The sequence below is a fragment of the Oryza sativa genome, chromosome 6, assembly GCF_034140825.1.
Source record: "Oryza sativa Japonica Group chromosome 6, ASM3414082v1".
NCBI lineage: Eukaryota > Viridiplantae > Streptophyta > Magnoliopsida > Poales > Poaceae > Oryza > Oryza sativa.
This window is the reverse complement of record NC_089040.1, coordinates 19,590,885-19,607,987: the sequence shown is the minus strand read 5'-3', so window position 1 is coordinate 19,607,987 and position 17,103 is coordinate 19,590,885. Positions and strand designations below refer to the sequence as shown.

At 40.2% G+C, this 17,103-nt stretch overlaps 2 long non-coding RNA genes across 2 annotated transcripts; one reads left to right on the top strand and one right to left on the bottom strand.

The window, feature by feature from the left end:
* The first annotated feature begins 257 nt into the window (after nucleotides 1-257).
* On the top strand, nucleotides 258-1,022 carry LOC107281328 (uncharacterized). The gene is made up of 2 exons (XR_001546625.3): nucleotides 258-530; nucleotides 644-1,022. It is a non-coding gene; the product is annotated as an uncharacterized lncRNA (long non-coding RNA).
* Nucleotides 1,023-2,545: 1,523 nt separating this feature from the next.
* On the bottom strand, nucleotides 2,546-5,437 carry LOC9266579 (uncharacterized). Its single transcript, XR_001547054.3, has 5 exons — nucleotides 5,287-5,437; nucleotides 5,102-5,205; nucleotides 3,550-3,672; nucleotides 3,382-3,459; nucleotides 2,546-2,838 (listed from the first exon to the last, which is right to left on the bottom strand). It is a non-coding gene; the product is annotated as an uncharacterized lncRNA (long non-coding RNA).
* Nucleotides 5,438-17,103: the final 11,666 nt, after the last annotated feature.

Sequence of the window (17,103 nt, the reverse complement as noted above, 5' to 3'; positions counted from 1 at the left end):
CCATAGGTTAGCCTAATGTGTAGTAGCGACATTTTTTTTAGTAAAATTTTTAACAGCCACCTAGCTACCAGGCCAGTACTACTAGCTATAGATGCTAGTAAGGCAGAAGATGCCATGTGATTAAGCTTCTATTTCTCATCACGTTCACCACATGGGCAGCAAAAGTTTTGCATGAAATGGGATCAGTTGCAGTCTACAGAACACGGTACACACTCGGTCTTCTATATTTCGCTGGACGATAGCAGGTAAGCATGTACCAAGCCATCCATATACATGTGTCATGCAATAAAGTAGCTTGGTCTCCTTGTCTATATTTCTATCTTGCATTCACCACGCCCTTCACCCCAGCTAACCTAGGCAAATTAAAACATATTAACTCCCTTTGTGTAAACTTTTGGGCTATTAATTTTGTAATATCTATTGGTACAAGCATTTATTCATGCATATACATGATTTTGCAGAGGAATCGGAGGTAGTTGACTTCTGCAAGCTAGGATGTGCTTCGTCTGTGTGCAGCACCATGAGCACTCGTAAGCGAGAAAAAACATCAAGCTAAATTACCATTGATTTGCAACCAAAAAAATAAATATTCTTTGTTCTATATAGCTAATGTATAGATTGAAACGTTTGTTTTCCTTTTCAGTTTTTGCCAATGAAGAAGCCAATCATGCCGTCGATCGTTGCAACGAAGCATGCCGCCGCTTCTGTACCAAGGAAGCTGAGACTGTCACCGTTGTTTCCTAAGCAAGTGCAACATGCAAGCATAAGGGTCTTCACACATGGAAGCCCATGGTAGGCTATGCCACCCTGGAGTACTCAGAAATAAAATGGATATCATGATATCCAATCCAGTGTGCCATCGATCTCTCTTGATTTCTGTCACGTTGTATTTCCAATAAGCTATGATAATCACGATCTGCCATCATATATTATCTTTTCTTGAGGATGTGAGCATATGTAGAGTGATGATATCATTGCCTAAGAAATAAATCTTGTCATCGGGATGGATCCCTTTTGTTAAAGTTATATAATGCATGCTACATATATCGGAACTGAGGTAGCAATGAATATACATGATCAATTGAGCTAGATAGTCCAATACAGGTTTTATGAACATATACATGATGAAGAAAATAAATAATTTTCCTTCCTTAATTAAAAGGATACGTGACCAAAACACAATGAATGTTTAATTATTATCAATTGACCTCATGAACAGAAGGTTAAAAACACAGTTAATAACGTATAATGACTTACTATTCTATATGCTTGAGGACCATCCAAAATATTCAAAAGTTTTCTTGGCCACAACACAATGAGCTCAATAATTACCAGTACCAGGTAACCATATTTATATTCACCATGAGAACTTACAGATCCAACCTCTTGTTTATTACTGTATGCCTAAGGCCTCCTTGGGAGCATTATTATAAAACTATAACACTTACAAACCAGCAATGAACTTACACCTGTATTTAGATATACTCCTAAGGTTGCTCAGTACAAGCCATGTTGATGGATGTACTGATGCTTATTACCTTGAAGAACAGTATATACAGACATTATTTAATTGTTTTTTGTACTGCTTGTTTGGGTAACTCTCGTTCAGCGCTTCTCAATCGTGCTTGGCAGCTGGTAGGTATTTTGCTATAACCTCAAAATTAGGAACTAGGGATGGGGTCGATGTATGTTCAGCCCGACTGACTTCGTACTGACTCCGAGCAACACTAGAACAAGATGATGGCAGGGATGTGACTGCCATTGGAGCTACGTGAAAGATGAGCAGAAACTACTATGAGAGATGTTGGTGTGGGGGGCTGGTCTTTGCAGTAAAAAGAAAAAGAAACAGGCCAGAACTTCATGTGAGGAAAGATGATGAATTTTAAAATCCTCATTAAAAGACTATTGCAGCTGAAAATTGAGGAAATTGTCAAACCCAATATCTTCGGTCTTGCTTTGGGGCTGTTAACAAATATGCAAAAGAGGTTTGTCATTCCTATTAGATGTTTTGATGAAGATCTGCAAGTAATTGTTAACTCGCTGCCTTGTAAGGTGAAAGACTTCCCTTGCAAACACTACACCATGCCCCAAGTTTGCTTACTACATATCTGTCAGGAAAGGCCCTATATGCTGCCAAATTATTTGTCAGCAAAACGTTTCCCGACAGATAAGGTCTGTCAGGCCAAGTGCTGCCGGCAAAAGTCTTTCCCGACAGATAAATCTGTGCCGACAGATAGACCGATAGTGTTGCTACATATTTACCGACAGATAGTTTTACCAACAGACAGACTTTTACCGACACTTAAGAAGATTCCCAACAGATAGCATGTCACTGTGTTATAGATTTACCGACAATTAATGTATTGATGGCAAGCACAAGAACTAACAAGCAATCAGTCAGTAATCCACACAAAAAATATACTAATTACCAATCATCCATTTTATGAACCATACCTCAAATTAAATTTGCAGCATATATATGGATGAATATCACTCCAAATTTTGCAACACGGATTATCACCTTTCAGTAAGTTACACACATGCATAACACAATATTCAACTATTCATAACTATTGTTCACAAATGCATTCTGACATATCATCATGTAACTATTGTTCACCCATCAAGTAGCAGTATTCCTATATAGCAGTTATCCATCAGCTCAAATAGCTATTACATAAGAGTTCAAGTACATAGCAATAATTACATAATTTAGATGTAACTAAGGTTCTTGTAGGTGTATTGAGGTCCCAAAAACAAAACAAATCATCTCTTTTATGGTTCTTGTAGGTTCTTGATTTTTTTTACAGCACCTCTGCTAGCCCTTTTTATGGTTGCCTGCAAAATAATGGACAGAGTAAATGAAATGAATAATCATCAGTAGTGTACAGAGTAAACATATCTAGTGTACAGAGAACCACAGAAGAATATATGTAGTCCATGGCAATTAGAATAGCATAACAGATAAATTTAGTGAAGAGCAAATGGCTAATTCAAAGACCCTGTCAGAAAGAAAATTGTAGCCTGTAAAACTACCAAGAGAGCACCTTCAAAGACCCTATTGATGAGTCAGTAATCAGTACATATATGAGAAAGGAAACAATAGAACTTCTATGTTGTAAAAAAGCACAAATGCATTAAGGATCTGATTTGCAACTAGTAGAGATACTGCCTTCGGAGTTAGTAAATCTGAAAGATGTTTTAGGCTACAAGCATTGGTTATCCTTTCTAACAAAACAATACCAATTGTTCAGCTTATAAAGTGCACACTAACTATTGGGTATATATCATGATGATGGATATAGATGCAAGGCATGGCAAATTAAGTCAGAGAGGCAATATATACACAAAAACATGTTGCATCATGTACAAATTAAGTACCTGCTCGCTGGTTAGTCTTTGCTGTCTTCTTGTGTACCTTCTTTTGTAGCTGTACATTATTAACACCTGGAACATTTTCTGCTTACATATGAAAAGAGATGATAAGAACTTGATATATTCATATACCTTAATCTTATTAACGATACATGCAAATGTCGAATGAAATACCTTCACCAGCTAAGGGCATATTTCGAGGATCATTAGCATCAACACCTCCATTTTCTGCATTTGTTCGTGTCCTAGGCTATAATATTGGACCTCCAACTACTACTCCATCTGTCCCTGAGTTGTCTACAAGAAAAATTCTAAGTCAAACATTTTGCATGCATTACATGAAACAACAAATCTCAGCCATCTAATTATATGAATTGGTAAAAAAAATCAGATCATGCTTCATTAAAAACAAAGCAAAATCCTGAAACTTAATTGAACATCTAATCCTATAAATATCAGTTACTGAAATGTTTGTAATGCCGCACTTGTGACTTAGCAGTGTTAAGCTAGGAAAATTCAGAGCTAACATAGCAACTTGAGGCCAGGTCAATATTCAAGCTAACATAACATAAAAAAAATTATGTACTCCATCTAGCAGAAAGAGCAGCAACAGATGTTTTCTAGTATGCCCTTTTCAGAACTCAGGCTTCTGAAAAGTCAGAAGACAAAATTCAGGGAATGAGAAGTGATCCAAAAAGCAAAACAGATATTAATGCCTCTGTTAGGCCCAAAGGACATATAGAAACTTGTAGCCACACACAGCCTCTAACAAATAGCATGCATTTAGAATCAAAGTTCTTAATTTCGACAAATGAACAGAGCAAGGCCACACCTTATCGGTGGCACTTCCAGAATTAGCATATGCCATGAAGACCACTATGCAGACAACAACAGATGTGCTAAATTAAGCATATATAGGATTCAACATGAACTCATGGTCACAGATCAATACCAAAATGAGTTCACCGTATTTTCAACCTTAATCTTAATTAACTGCAGCCAGACTGAACTTACCTCATATATGTGTTTGCAGAGTATAAGCGGATTATGAGTTTATAACTGCAGGAATACAAACTTAGAAATGCAGAGGTGTATACATCTGCAATATGTAATTAAACACAACACCAGCGGCTGCTAGGTTTTCTCAGTTCTGGATGGTTTTATCGTTTATATTTACCAGCACACAGTTTAGACAAAAAAGCACCCATTGTACTATAAAAAACAGAGCGAAACTCTGGAACTTTACTGAATATCTAATCCTACAAATATGAGAGCAATATATTTCCGGGGCACATGCATCATGAGGTCTGTTGAACATCAAGCAGAGTGAACTAGGAGGAATCTTATGATTTACTAGTGAAGGTCATGATACTTAACCTTAGCAGCTTAAGAATCTTATGATTTGTTCTAATTCTTTATACCACAAAGGGTGCAAAAGTTTCTATGGAAAGCAGTTAGAAACAACTACAGTCCATACTAGACTGGATAGTTACATGATCCTTTTCTGAATTCTTTGATCATAAAGTATGAGTTCCAAGATACAGGACTAAACAGAGGAAACTACCCATCATATAGTATGAGTTTCTGAATTCTTTGTATCAAAACTTGAAAGGAAAGGGCCGAAGAAATCAAAGGCAAAAGGGGAAAAACTGCAAGAGAAATGCAGTCCATCAGTATTGATAATCACTACCCATTCAGCAACAACAAGCAGAGTGAACTAGGAGACCTCGTCGGCGACCGCGTCGAATGTCGTCCTGCCCCTGGACCTGCGCACGCACAAGTCCGACGCCCTCGCTTCCTCCTCCTCCTCTACCCGGCACACACCACCACCTGCAACCAACACCAACCCCAACACCCAAGTCAATCCCCCAGATCTGGACGGGCGCCCCCCAAACCCTAGCCCGTACAAACCTGGGCGGGCGCGAGGTCGACTCCGGCAGCGCGGTGGATGGGGAGAGAGGAGCGAGGTGGCGGCACGCCGCGGCGGAGGAGGAGGCCGCGCGCCGCGGCGGTGGATTTGGCGGAGGAGGCGGTGCGCGGTGGAAGGGGGAGAAATGGCGGCGCGCGGTGCGAGCCTAGGGTTTTCCTTTTTGGGGTGGATTTTCTTTTCGGCGTGGTTTTTTTTTTGCGCGGATTTTTTTGCGCTTCTTTTTTTATTTTACTGCGCACCGATCACCTCGCTCTATCCTAACCGTGGGATCAACATCCAACGGACGAAACATTGCTGACAGATAGGTTATCATTAAGTTTTCCTGACATATAATTGGTTTCCACTCTTAATATTGCTGACAGTTATTTTGACCCAATAAATATTTGGAATTGCTAACATATAACATGTCTTATTACATAGTATTGCTGACATATAATTTACCAAAAGCCTTTACCAACAAATAGTCTATCAATAATTGTTTATCTTTACCGACAGATGTCTGTTGGTAATCTAGTGTCATGGTGTAGTGAAAGGAAGTACAGTAGAGAAGCCTTCTAAAGCGGACTTTCTATCCCTTATTGACACAGTTGCTGATGACATACTCTCTTTGTGGAAGACCTCACTCATAAACAGGGCCGGTCGCTTAGTTATGGTGAAAGAAGTGCTCTCAACTATACCGATTTATCACCTTCCAAAATAGGTGACCAAACCTATAGACAAGAGGAGCGGCTTCTCATGGTCAGAGCAAGAGAAGGCCAATGGTAGCAATTGTTTGGTCGATTGGAATACAGTGTGCCGACCCCACGCTTATGGTAGCTTAGGAGTTCTTAATTTAGAGTATATATATAGGTTGGGCTCTTCAAATTCGTTGGCTCTGGTTGCAGAAGACAAACAATATATGGACTTGGCATGGATTACTGGAACAAGTGTCCGCGCGTCGCGTGAGTTATTCAATATGGTAGTAGAGATTGACATGTATCGAGGATGGCCTGAAGGCGGTTGTGGCTGGGCTGGGCCAGGCATTGTTTGGCCGAACCCTGGGCAGCCTCCCTGGCCCAGCACTTCCTCCTGGGCTCAGGCAGGGAGTCTCTCAGTTCGCTTATATGGTGAATGGGCCCAATTGTAGGTGTTTTGTTAGGTTTGTGGGCCCAAGACTCCATAGGCTTGGATATGAGTTTGATTCTCCTCCTTCTTTATGTATATTTCGCCTTAACTTTGATGGTTTATTACCTGCATCCAAATATACACCAATACTGTAGGAATCGTTAGAATTAAACCTTACCACTATGTTGGATATTTTATCTTTTTATATTTATGCAGGTATTGACGGCGTAAATTTGGAGATTAATAACCGTCAAAAAACCCCGACACTTAGCTCTTTACTCGTCCCATTAAGGATTATTGTGGAATAAAATTCTTCAAGGTATATACATGTATACAATCTATTCTAAGCCATATATGTACCTGTGAACTTTGCGGTGTGTATCTTACAATCTTGGGCGATTGATGAATGAAACGGTCGTGACTCAAGTCGTTCCTTTTCCCTGATACTCACTTGGGTTTTTCATATATTTTCACAAACTAGCTATATTCCTTAGATGACTCTCTCTTGAATCACTCTTTTTTTATTTCTGGAACCTCACTGTAGGGTCCCAAATACTATAAGAATCTATTTAATCTGTGACGAAATTTGACGAAATTTTCGTGATGTTTTTCAGAGATCGTCACGGATATGCAACAATGGATACAAGGCCCATAATACCATGACATTTTATCGATTTCGTCATAAACCGGCCAAAAACCTGTGACGTTATAGCAATTTCGTCGCAATTTACAAATATAATATTAAATACATCAAAACCATATAAGAGATATGTAAATTTTGTGAACAATGTTGCTATCACTTTATCGGATGAATAAATGACCAAAATAAAAGTTATATATATTGATGATTTATACAACTTTGATGTTGATGACTTTTTCAGTTGAAATCATTTAGTATTTGAAAATGTTCTCTGAAGTTGTCATAATTTGAAATTCAAATTCAAATTATTAAAACAGAGTCCTATAGCAAAATGACCAAAACAAAAGTTGTGGATATGATGATTTATACAAATTTGTTGTTGATGACTTTTTCAGTTGAGATCATTTAGTATTAGAAAATGTTGTTTGAAGTTGTCATAATTTGAAATTCGAATTAAAATTATTGAAATAGAATCATATAGCGAAATGACCAAAACAAAAGTTGTAGATATTGATGATTTATACAACTTTGTTGTTGATGACTTTTTTAGTTGAAATCATTTAGTATTCGAAAATGTTGTTTGAAGTTGTCATAATTTGAAATTGAAATTCAAATTATTGAAACAGAGTCGTATAGAAAAATGATCAAAATAAAAGTTGTAGATATTGATGATTTATACAACTTTGTTGTTGATGACCTTTCGAGTTGAAATCATGTAGTATTTGAAAATGTTGTTTGAAGTTGTCATAATTTGAAATTCAAATATTATATAGGCTAATCAAACTCAGATGGACAAATAACCAAAACAAAATTGGTAGATCTCGATTTTTGTGTGTTACTTCACAATGGTAAAAAAAATAAAAGAAAAAAAAAGGTTAAACATAGATGGTATGAAACAAGGCCTGTTATGGGCCAGCCCTTTTGCTCCTCCCTCACCGAGAAGTCTATTTTGCCTCCATCCTTTCAATTAATTTCAAAATATTAAAACTTAGAATCGAGTTTTATCATACTAAATGAACTTGTGTGAAAAAGTTGTCAAAAACAAAGTTGTATAACTTATTGAGATCTACCTATTTTGTTTTGGTTATTTCTCCATCTGAGTTTGATTGACCTATATAAAATTTGAATTTCAAATTATGACAACTTTAAATAACATTTTTAAATACTAAATAATTTCAATTGAAAAAGTTATCGACAACAAAGTTGTATAACTCATCAATATCAACAACTTTTGTTTTGGTCATTTTGCTATATGACTTTGTTTCAATAATTTGAATTTGAATTTCAAATTATGACAACTTCAAACAACATTTTCAAATATTAAATGATTTCAACTAAAAAAGTCATCAATAACAAAGTTGTATATCTCATCAAAATATATAACTTTTATTTGTGTCATCTCTTCATCTGACGAAGCGATTTATAACATTGTTCACAAAATGTACGTATCTCTTATATAGTTTATAAACTATAATAGAGATATGTAAATTTTGTGAACAGCGTTACTATTACTTTCTCAAATAAAGAAACGACCAAAACAAAGTCATATTTTGTTTTGAAGTTGTCATAATTTGAAATTCAAATTCAAACTGTTCAAACAAAATCATATAGAAAATTGACCAATACAAAAGTTGTAGAACTTGGTAAGCTATACAACTTTTTGTTGATGACTTTTTCATTTGAATTCATTTACTACCTGAAAAAATATTTGAATTTCTTATATTTTAAAATTCAAATTTTATATAGTTCAATCAAACTCGGATGGAGAAATGTCCAAAAGAAAAGTTATAGATCTCAATGATTTATATAACTTTGTTTTTAAGAACTTTTTCACGTAAGTTCATTTAGTATCTTAAAATTCAACTCGAAGTTCATTTATTATCAAATTAATATTTTTAATAATTATTTTCCTCCTCTTTCTCTTTCGCTCCTCCTTGCTTCAAATTTTTTTCACCACCCCTCCTCTCTCTCTCCCAACAGATATTAACTCCCTCTCTTTTTTCATTTCCTCTCCTCTCAATCTCTCCCTTTCTCTCCTCTCAGTCGGGCAATGGTCGGGCGGCTCGGTGGCCGGGAGCAAGCGGCGGCAAGGCGGCCAGGCGAGGGTGGCGGCAGATCGCGGCTGGGAGCGAGCGGCGCCAGATGGGAGCGGGCGACGAGCGACGGCCGAGCGGCGCGGATCCGGCGCAGGGGGCCCTCCCTCGCGCGGATCCAGCGGCGGCTCCATCCCCGACGACGACGACAACGCGGGTGGTGGCGACGGCGGCAACCCCGACGACGTCGACATGTGGTTGGCGACGCGGGCCTCGTCCTGCTCAGATCCGGCGGCGGCGGGCCTCGTCCCGCCCAAGAGTGCCGCCGGGGATGGGGTCGCGGCTGGCGAAGGGGACGTGGACGTGGAGGAGCTGGAGATGATGGGGATCCCCGTCGGCTTCGACTCCACCAAGGGGAAGCACGTCCCCGACGCCGATGTTAGCGGGGTGCGCGTCGTCACCAAGCGGCAGCCACGGCAGTACATGAACCGCCGTGGCGGGTTCAACCGGCCCCTTCCACCGGAGCACAACTGCTGAGGACAGGAAGGTTTATATTTCCTTTTTCTCTTAGATTTTCTACATTTTTTTACATAGCTGCTTGCTGATCCTGAGCACAGTTTTATTCTACTGAAGGCATGAGTTGGATGGAGTTCTTTTGCTTGTAGAAATCTGTGCTAAATTGTGCCTGAATCTTTTGGCTAACTGAATGAGTTATTTTACTAGCATCTTGGTATGAATGTTCTGAATAATTAGCAAAATACAAACATTACGCTTACCTACAATCCAAACCATTTTATATGGATTTTGTGGGTTCATGATCTGTACCTATTGTTAAGTGCAGCGGCATTTTAAACTGTGATCAGCTATATTAAGTGCAAAACAGAACAAAACTAGTATTCAATTGACAACTTTATTTGCTCTAGCAATTTTGACAATTAATTTGCCACCTGGCTGCACCGCTTATAAACATAACTCTAACTAAACTAGTGCAAAAAAACATTAGCAAACTGAATTCCATGAATAAATTTACTACGGGGACAAGGAATTTGTTAGCATAGGTGAACTTTCTTGGGCGTAAGAGTAGATTACTTGTCCGAAAGCGAAAACATGGACTAAAGGGGAATATGTTTCCATAACTATCTTAACGATTCCTTTTCTTGATTTAAAGGGGAACTTTCTTTGTGTATGTTTATCCTTTTAGTATGAAAAACTAAAAGGGGAACTTTCTTTATGTACGTTAAAGGGGAATTGCTACTCTTCTTCCAACAATTAATTACTCCTTTGTTTGTGTGTTCTTTGGGTAAATGTTACAGGCTGAACTTCTAAAGGAAAAATATTACACAAATACGTATTGGACTTGATGTGCCAATTCCTTGATTAAATCTGTTGTCTTGCTTTTCTGCATTAAAGACCTATGTAAAGTTGCAGCATGGTGATTTTTCTTCCAGGAAAATACTATGTTTCTCCAACAAGGTGCAGTGCCCAATGTCCAAAAACACACATACATTCTGATGATCAGTTTCTAAGTATGCTTAAACTCTATTACTAGAAGTTCTCTGCTCCATATTTCTTTATATTAATAGAACTCATGAAAAAAGTGCCATTTTTTTGTTACTTATTTTGGTACATTACATGTATGCTGCTGCCCTTGACCCATCTTTTAATTTTTCAGATGATACCATTAGTCGTGATAAGTTACATACTAGGCATCGCTAGAACGTTATTTGATACTGGAACTTATATGATGTATTTCCTTCTGATGCAGATACAACTTGTAGTTCAAAGAAATGAGCAGCTCTTATACAACTTGTTATGTTTTTATAGAGTAATAGTTATAGTGATCATAGATATTATGGTACTATTACACTTTATAAATGTTTCAGGATTGCTTCCGTCTAAAAATAGTTATTGTGCACTTTGAAACATTGGAGTTGGATTTAGACAAATATGTATTTGCTTACCATGAATATGTTAGGCAGTTGCAACCCCAAAAGTACATGTTGGCTTCCATCCTAATGTTGTTGCCTCCTTTTATTTACCTTATTGGTCACGCTGGTCGATGTCCAGCTTTCCCTTTTAGTTGGATTTTGAAATATTTGATATCCCCATTCACCTTTTCTTCGTAATCCATTGAGTTCTTTATGGACCCATTGCAGGTGAATATTTGGCTTAACGGAGTGCATATGGTTGAACATGGACTTGCTATGCATTATTCCATGGGTGATGTAAGATTCTTTTAATTGAACCATACATTTTGTTGCTTGTTGTGGAACTATTGTTTGATTCTGGAAGCAGAGTATCTGAGACTCTGGTATTAGGTTGAACCTGAGATGAACTATTGTTTGAATACTGTTGAATTCTGATTAGGGCTGTCAATGAGCCGAGCTCGAGCGAGCTCATCTGCCCAAGTTCGAGCTAGACACATGCTCGAGCCGAGCCTATTGCACCTTCGAGCTTTTAGGCAAGCTCGGTTCGAGCTTGAGCTCGGCTACCGAGCTCGGCCATAAGTAGTATAATATATATTTTAATAATAATCTCTTGATAAGTATAATTATTTTCTAGTTAATCACACTAATAAAAGAGTAGAAAATGATTAAAATAAATATATTGTGCTAACACATGCTAATTTATTGTGTAAATAGATACATACACACACACACATATATATATATATTTATCTATTAGTTTATTATATTAAAGAGGTGAACATGCAATATAAACTATACACAGTCAACCTCGGCCAGGCTCGGTAGAAGCTCGAGCTCGGCTCGGTAAAGCTCGCAAGCTGTTGCTCGGGCTTGGGTTCAGCTCGTTTGGTGCTCAGGCCGAGCTCAAATCAAGCCTAGGACGAGCCAAGCTCGAGCTAAAAAAGATTCAAAACGTCGGCTGGTTAGGTGGATTCTTCTGCTCCAAGAGTTTGACATAGAGATTAAGGATAAAAAGAGAGTAGAGAATTCTATTGCAGATCATTTGTCGCGTATGCAAATCACTAACATGCATGAGCTACCGATAAATGACTATCTGCGAGACGACATGCTGTTGAAAGTCATAGACTCTGACTCATGGTATGCAACCATCGTCAACTTCATGGTCGCGGGGCATGTACCCCCGGGAGAAAATAAGAAAAGGTTGATCTACAAGAGCCGCGGGCACTTGTGGGATGCACCTTACCTGTACAGAGTCTATTCAGACGGTCTACTACGAAGATGTGTTCCGGTAGATAAAGGCATGAAGATCATTGAGAAGTGTCATGCTGCCCCATATGGAGGTCACTATGGAGCATTCAGAACACACGCAAAGATCTGGCAGAGCGGATTCTTTTGGCCAACAATGTACGATGACACAAAGGAATTCGTTCGGAGATGCACAAGTTGCCAGAAGCATGGAGGAATCACTGCTCGCGATGCGATGCCACTTACATACAACCTTCAAGTCGAGTTATTTGATGTATGGGGCATCAATTTCATGGGACCTTTCCCAAAGTCCTATGATTGCGAGTATATCCTGGTGGCCGTTGACTATGTGTCCAAGTGGGTAGAGGCAATTCCATGCAGGGCCGCAGACGCCAAGCACGCCCGCCGGATGTTCCATGAGATTATCTTCCCTCGTTTTGGAACTCCGCTGGATGGTGATAAGTGACGGAGGGTCTCATTTCATCGATAAGACCTTCCGAAACTTTTTGCAAGAACTTGGGGCTCAGCACAACATTGCCACTCCATATCATCCCCAAACAAGTGGATAGGCAGAAACGAGCAACAAACAAATCAAGAACATTCTGCAGAAGACTGTCAATGAGATGGGGAAGGCATGGAAGAACAAGCTACCTGATGCACTTTGGGCATATAGGACTGCTTATAAGACGCCCATCGGCATGTCACCATACCAACTTGTCTACGGAAAGACTTGTCACTTTCCAGTAGAGTTGGAACACAGGGCGCACTGGGCTATCCGGACTTGGAACATGGATTTAACGGGACCCGGACAGCACAGGAAGATGCAGCACTCTGAGCTAGAAGAATGGAGGGACAAGGCCTATCACAATGCCAAGATCTACAAGGATAGAACCAAAAGATGGCATGACAAGCGGATCAAGCACAAGGAGTTCAAAGCAGGGGACAAGGTGCTGCTGTTCAATTCTCGGGTGAAACTTTTCGGACATGGAAAACTTCGAAGTAAATGGATGGGTCCATATACTGTCGTCGACGCTTCATCACAAGGAGCCGTCACGCTGCGCGACAACGAAGGTAACATCTTTAAGGTAAATGGTCATCGTTTAAAAGTTTTCCTTGATCCGTTAGAAGTTGATTGTGACTTAGATGTTGTGAATCTAGTCTCTTTTAGCTTCTACCTGGAGTCTTTAGCTCCCACTTGATCCGTTAGTTTTCAATGCCACGAGTCCTTTGGCCTCCCTCTAGTTATCTTAGGTCTAGCTTTCATGGATAAAATAAAATAAAATAAAGTTGGCTCCTTAGTCTTCCAACCAAGTGAGTCCTTTTTGCTTCACTTTTGTCTTTGTTTTTCATTTTTGTGTCCAATAAAGAGCCCCATGTACAAAGTCAAGTGTGGGGATGATCTTGCACATCAACGCCATAACCAAAGCAAGATCACCCCAGAAGTGATGAGCCATGATGAAACACACAAGGGAAATTGATACAGTCAGAACCAATGAATCGTCCTCTATATAATCTTATACAGAGCGCAGGTTTGCACAATTTTTCCTTTGGACATCCATTCTATCTTGAGTTTAATTTGATTATCAATTCTGAAACATCGAAGATAATTAAACTCAAGCTAGGGATGGTACAATTAGAGTTCATGGCCTCCCTAAAAATAACATGCATGCCTATTATTCTTTGCTCATTACTTGTTGCTTGTGGAGACATATTCAATAGGCACCCCATGCTATCTAGGTAATTGAGGATTGAGATATAGTCTGATGATAGAAATCCTGCTCTTCATGTTGCACACTTGGGAATTTTATAAAAGAAAAAAAAATAACGATGCTAAACTCCTCATTGATATTTTTATTCCCACTAGAGCCATAGGTTGATCATTCATGATTAGCTCGCTACATACGCTGCTTATTATTACATTGAGCCTTGTCAAGTTTTGTGACCCTAGTGAAATGCTTTTCATACTTTCATGGTCAAGATCACACACATTCCACATACACACATAAATGCTTGACTTCTACATTGGAAGTCAGCATTGCTCATTTACCATTCATTTCATCCATAGTCCACAAAATAAATACTCCATGTCATTTATGCCTCTTCCTCCAAAGTTCTTCCAAAGAAAAAAAAAGAAAAAGAGAGAGGCATGGCTGTGCAAAAAGAAAGAAAAAAAGTGCTCATAGAAGTATGGAGCATGATGGTGAAAAAGAAGGAGAAAAAAAGAAAAATAAAAGAAAAAAAAGATAGCCATGTACTCTCCCAAGTTTCAAAAGAAAAAAAATAAATGGAGGAGGAGGTATACAAAAGGAGTTATTTTTATTTTCCTTTTTCCACCCACAACTTCACCATACACATACACATGCACATTCTTGACCAGAAAGTATGTCTTGTCTTTCCATGGATCCGTTATTTGACTTTGCAATATATGTGATGCAAGTAATGCTCTACTCTTTTCCATACCCTAGCTCCACATAAGCCTTATTAGATGGTAGGAAAAGAAAAGGCACAATTATATGCCTTTGTGAGGAATCATACACTTTGAGTGATCGAGAGAATCAATGGGGGAGTAAAGCAAAGTTATAGTTTTGTGTTACTTGAAAAAAAACCCCAAGTTGTTCTTCATGAAAAGTTAGGGTGACTTGAGTAAAGATTGTTCCATTTCTCAATTGCTCAGGATCGCATGGTAGACACTACAAAGACCCACAAGTACATGTATGGCTTTGAATAATTTGTTTGCATGATTATTAGTAAGGAAGTTATAACTCTATTGTAGAGTCCTTAGCCTTCACTCGGGACGAGCAAAGGTTAAGTGTGGGGGTGTTGTTGACGATCCAAAAATCATAATATTTGACCGTCAATACTTGCATATAATGAAATAAAATATGGTATCCAACTTAGTGGTAGGTATTATTACTAATCATTTCCACTAGTGTTGGTGAAACATGTATATGCAGGTATTTTGAGGAGAAAACACATCCGTCATGCGACAAAATGCACCTCCGCGCATTCAGGACGCGTTTACACGGATTGGAGGCCCCATAAGTCAATTAAACAACTCCAAACAGGCCCAACTATCATGCCAATGGGCTGAGGGCCTCAAAATTAGTGTCGACGATGGAAAAACGGGCCGAACGGAGCCGTCCCGGGTTACCAGTTCGGCCGAACCCTTTTGGTGGCTGTTGATCGCCAAATTTTGTGTGGACGGCCCTGATTACTTCCTGATGGCTGTTCCAGGGTAGTTTGGTCATTTCGCATAGGCTGTAACCGTCATACCTGCCTATATAAGGAGTAGTTCACTCTCATTTCCGACACACAACTTTGAGCTAAATTACAAGAGGCTCTATTGTATCTTTTGTACATTAGAATATGATTGAGAGTGATGGGAAGCTCTGGAGGAGTGCTCGGAAGTTTGGCGCTCATCCGACTTCTACGTCGACGAGTGTAGCTTCGTAGGAGGAATTCGGGAGGAGTACCGGAGCTGTCGGTACACTCTGCTCCGGGTTCAGAGAACTTCTTCTATTAAGTAAACATTCGTGTTTCTTTCTTTTGTTATTTAATTATTTAGTCTAAGTAAGTTATATTTCCATCTTTGCAGGTTCATTGTTTAGTATTTATACTAATTGCTCTAGTGCTAGGACTCCGGATAGAGAAGGAAGTTCTTGCGCTAGTATTAGAGTAGTAATTAATAACTTAGGCGTGGTGTCTATGTTACAGATAACCATTGTTAGTTGTGTATCCCACGGATTTGTCAAAGGTAGGCGGCAGGTGGTGATAGTCCTGAATTCCGTCCTAGTAATCCACCAGGTTCGAATACATCATAGAGCTATAGCCGGAACCACGCTGGCAGACCAGCAGGGGTCGGTGCCCGAAGCAATAGATAGGGAATTACCTTGCTTAGCGTAGATAATTAAAGCACATAGAAAGTCCTCTCTAGCCTGCCTACCTATAGTTGTTGTCCTTGGATCGTCTTAACCTTAGATAGATTACACACGTTCCTTGAGTTCGATATCCTTTTGGGGTCACCCAAAGGTGAAGTGCTACAGCGGTATTCCGTGTGCTTACAGATTTATCTGTGGTCGTAAGAAATACCAACACTCTCTCTCTCACTCTCTCACCTCTCTATCCTTTCTCACTCTCTCACCTCTCTCTTCTCTCCTGGGCACGGCCGGCGCGGGCACGGCCGGCGGCGGCCGGCTGCACCGCCTCACTTGGCGGCGGCCTCGGCAGCATGCGTGCGTCGGCGACCGAGAGCGGCGGGCACCAAGGCGCGTGCGCGCGGCGGTGGGCAACCGGGAGCGGCGTCTCGGCGGCGCGTGCGCGCGGCAGACGACCGTCCCCCACCCGGATCCAGCGGAGGCAGTTTCCCCTCACCCGATTCTGGCGGTGGCGGCCGTCCCCCGCCCGGATCCGGCGGCCTCGGCGGCATGCGCGTGGCATCGCCCGGGGGCTGCAAGCGGGAACAGCTGGCGGGAGCGGCGAGCTCGGCGGCTCGTGCGTGCGGCGGCGGCCGTTACCGGCCCGGACAGTGCGGAGGCTCCGGATCCGCTACCGCAGCAGCGACAGCGACGGCGACCGCGAGGAGGCGGCGACGACAGCTTTAGGGTTGGGGTTTTCTTTTCTGGATTTTATATTTTTCGGTTTTTTATTTTTGCCTGCGGGCGACATAACCACTCCGCACGCGAAAATTAGATTTTTGCGTGCGGGTGCGCCACCCTCACGCAAAAATTTTACAGACCCTTGGTTCCAGACGGTTGGAACATCCACACGCGAAAATCACTTTTAACCGCACGGAAAAATCGTTTCTCTACTGGTGATTCTAGGAGAAAAAAATAAACTTTGATAAAATTG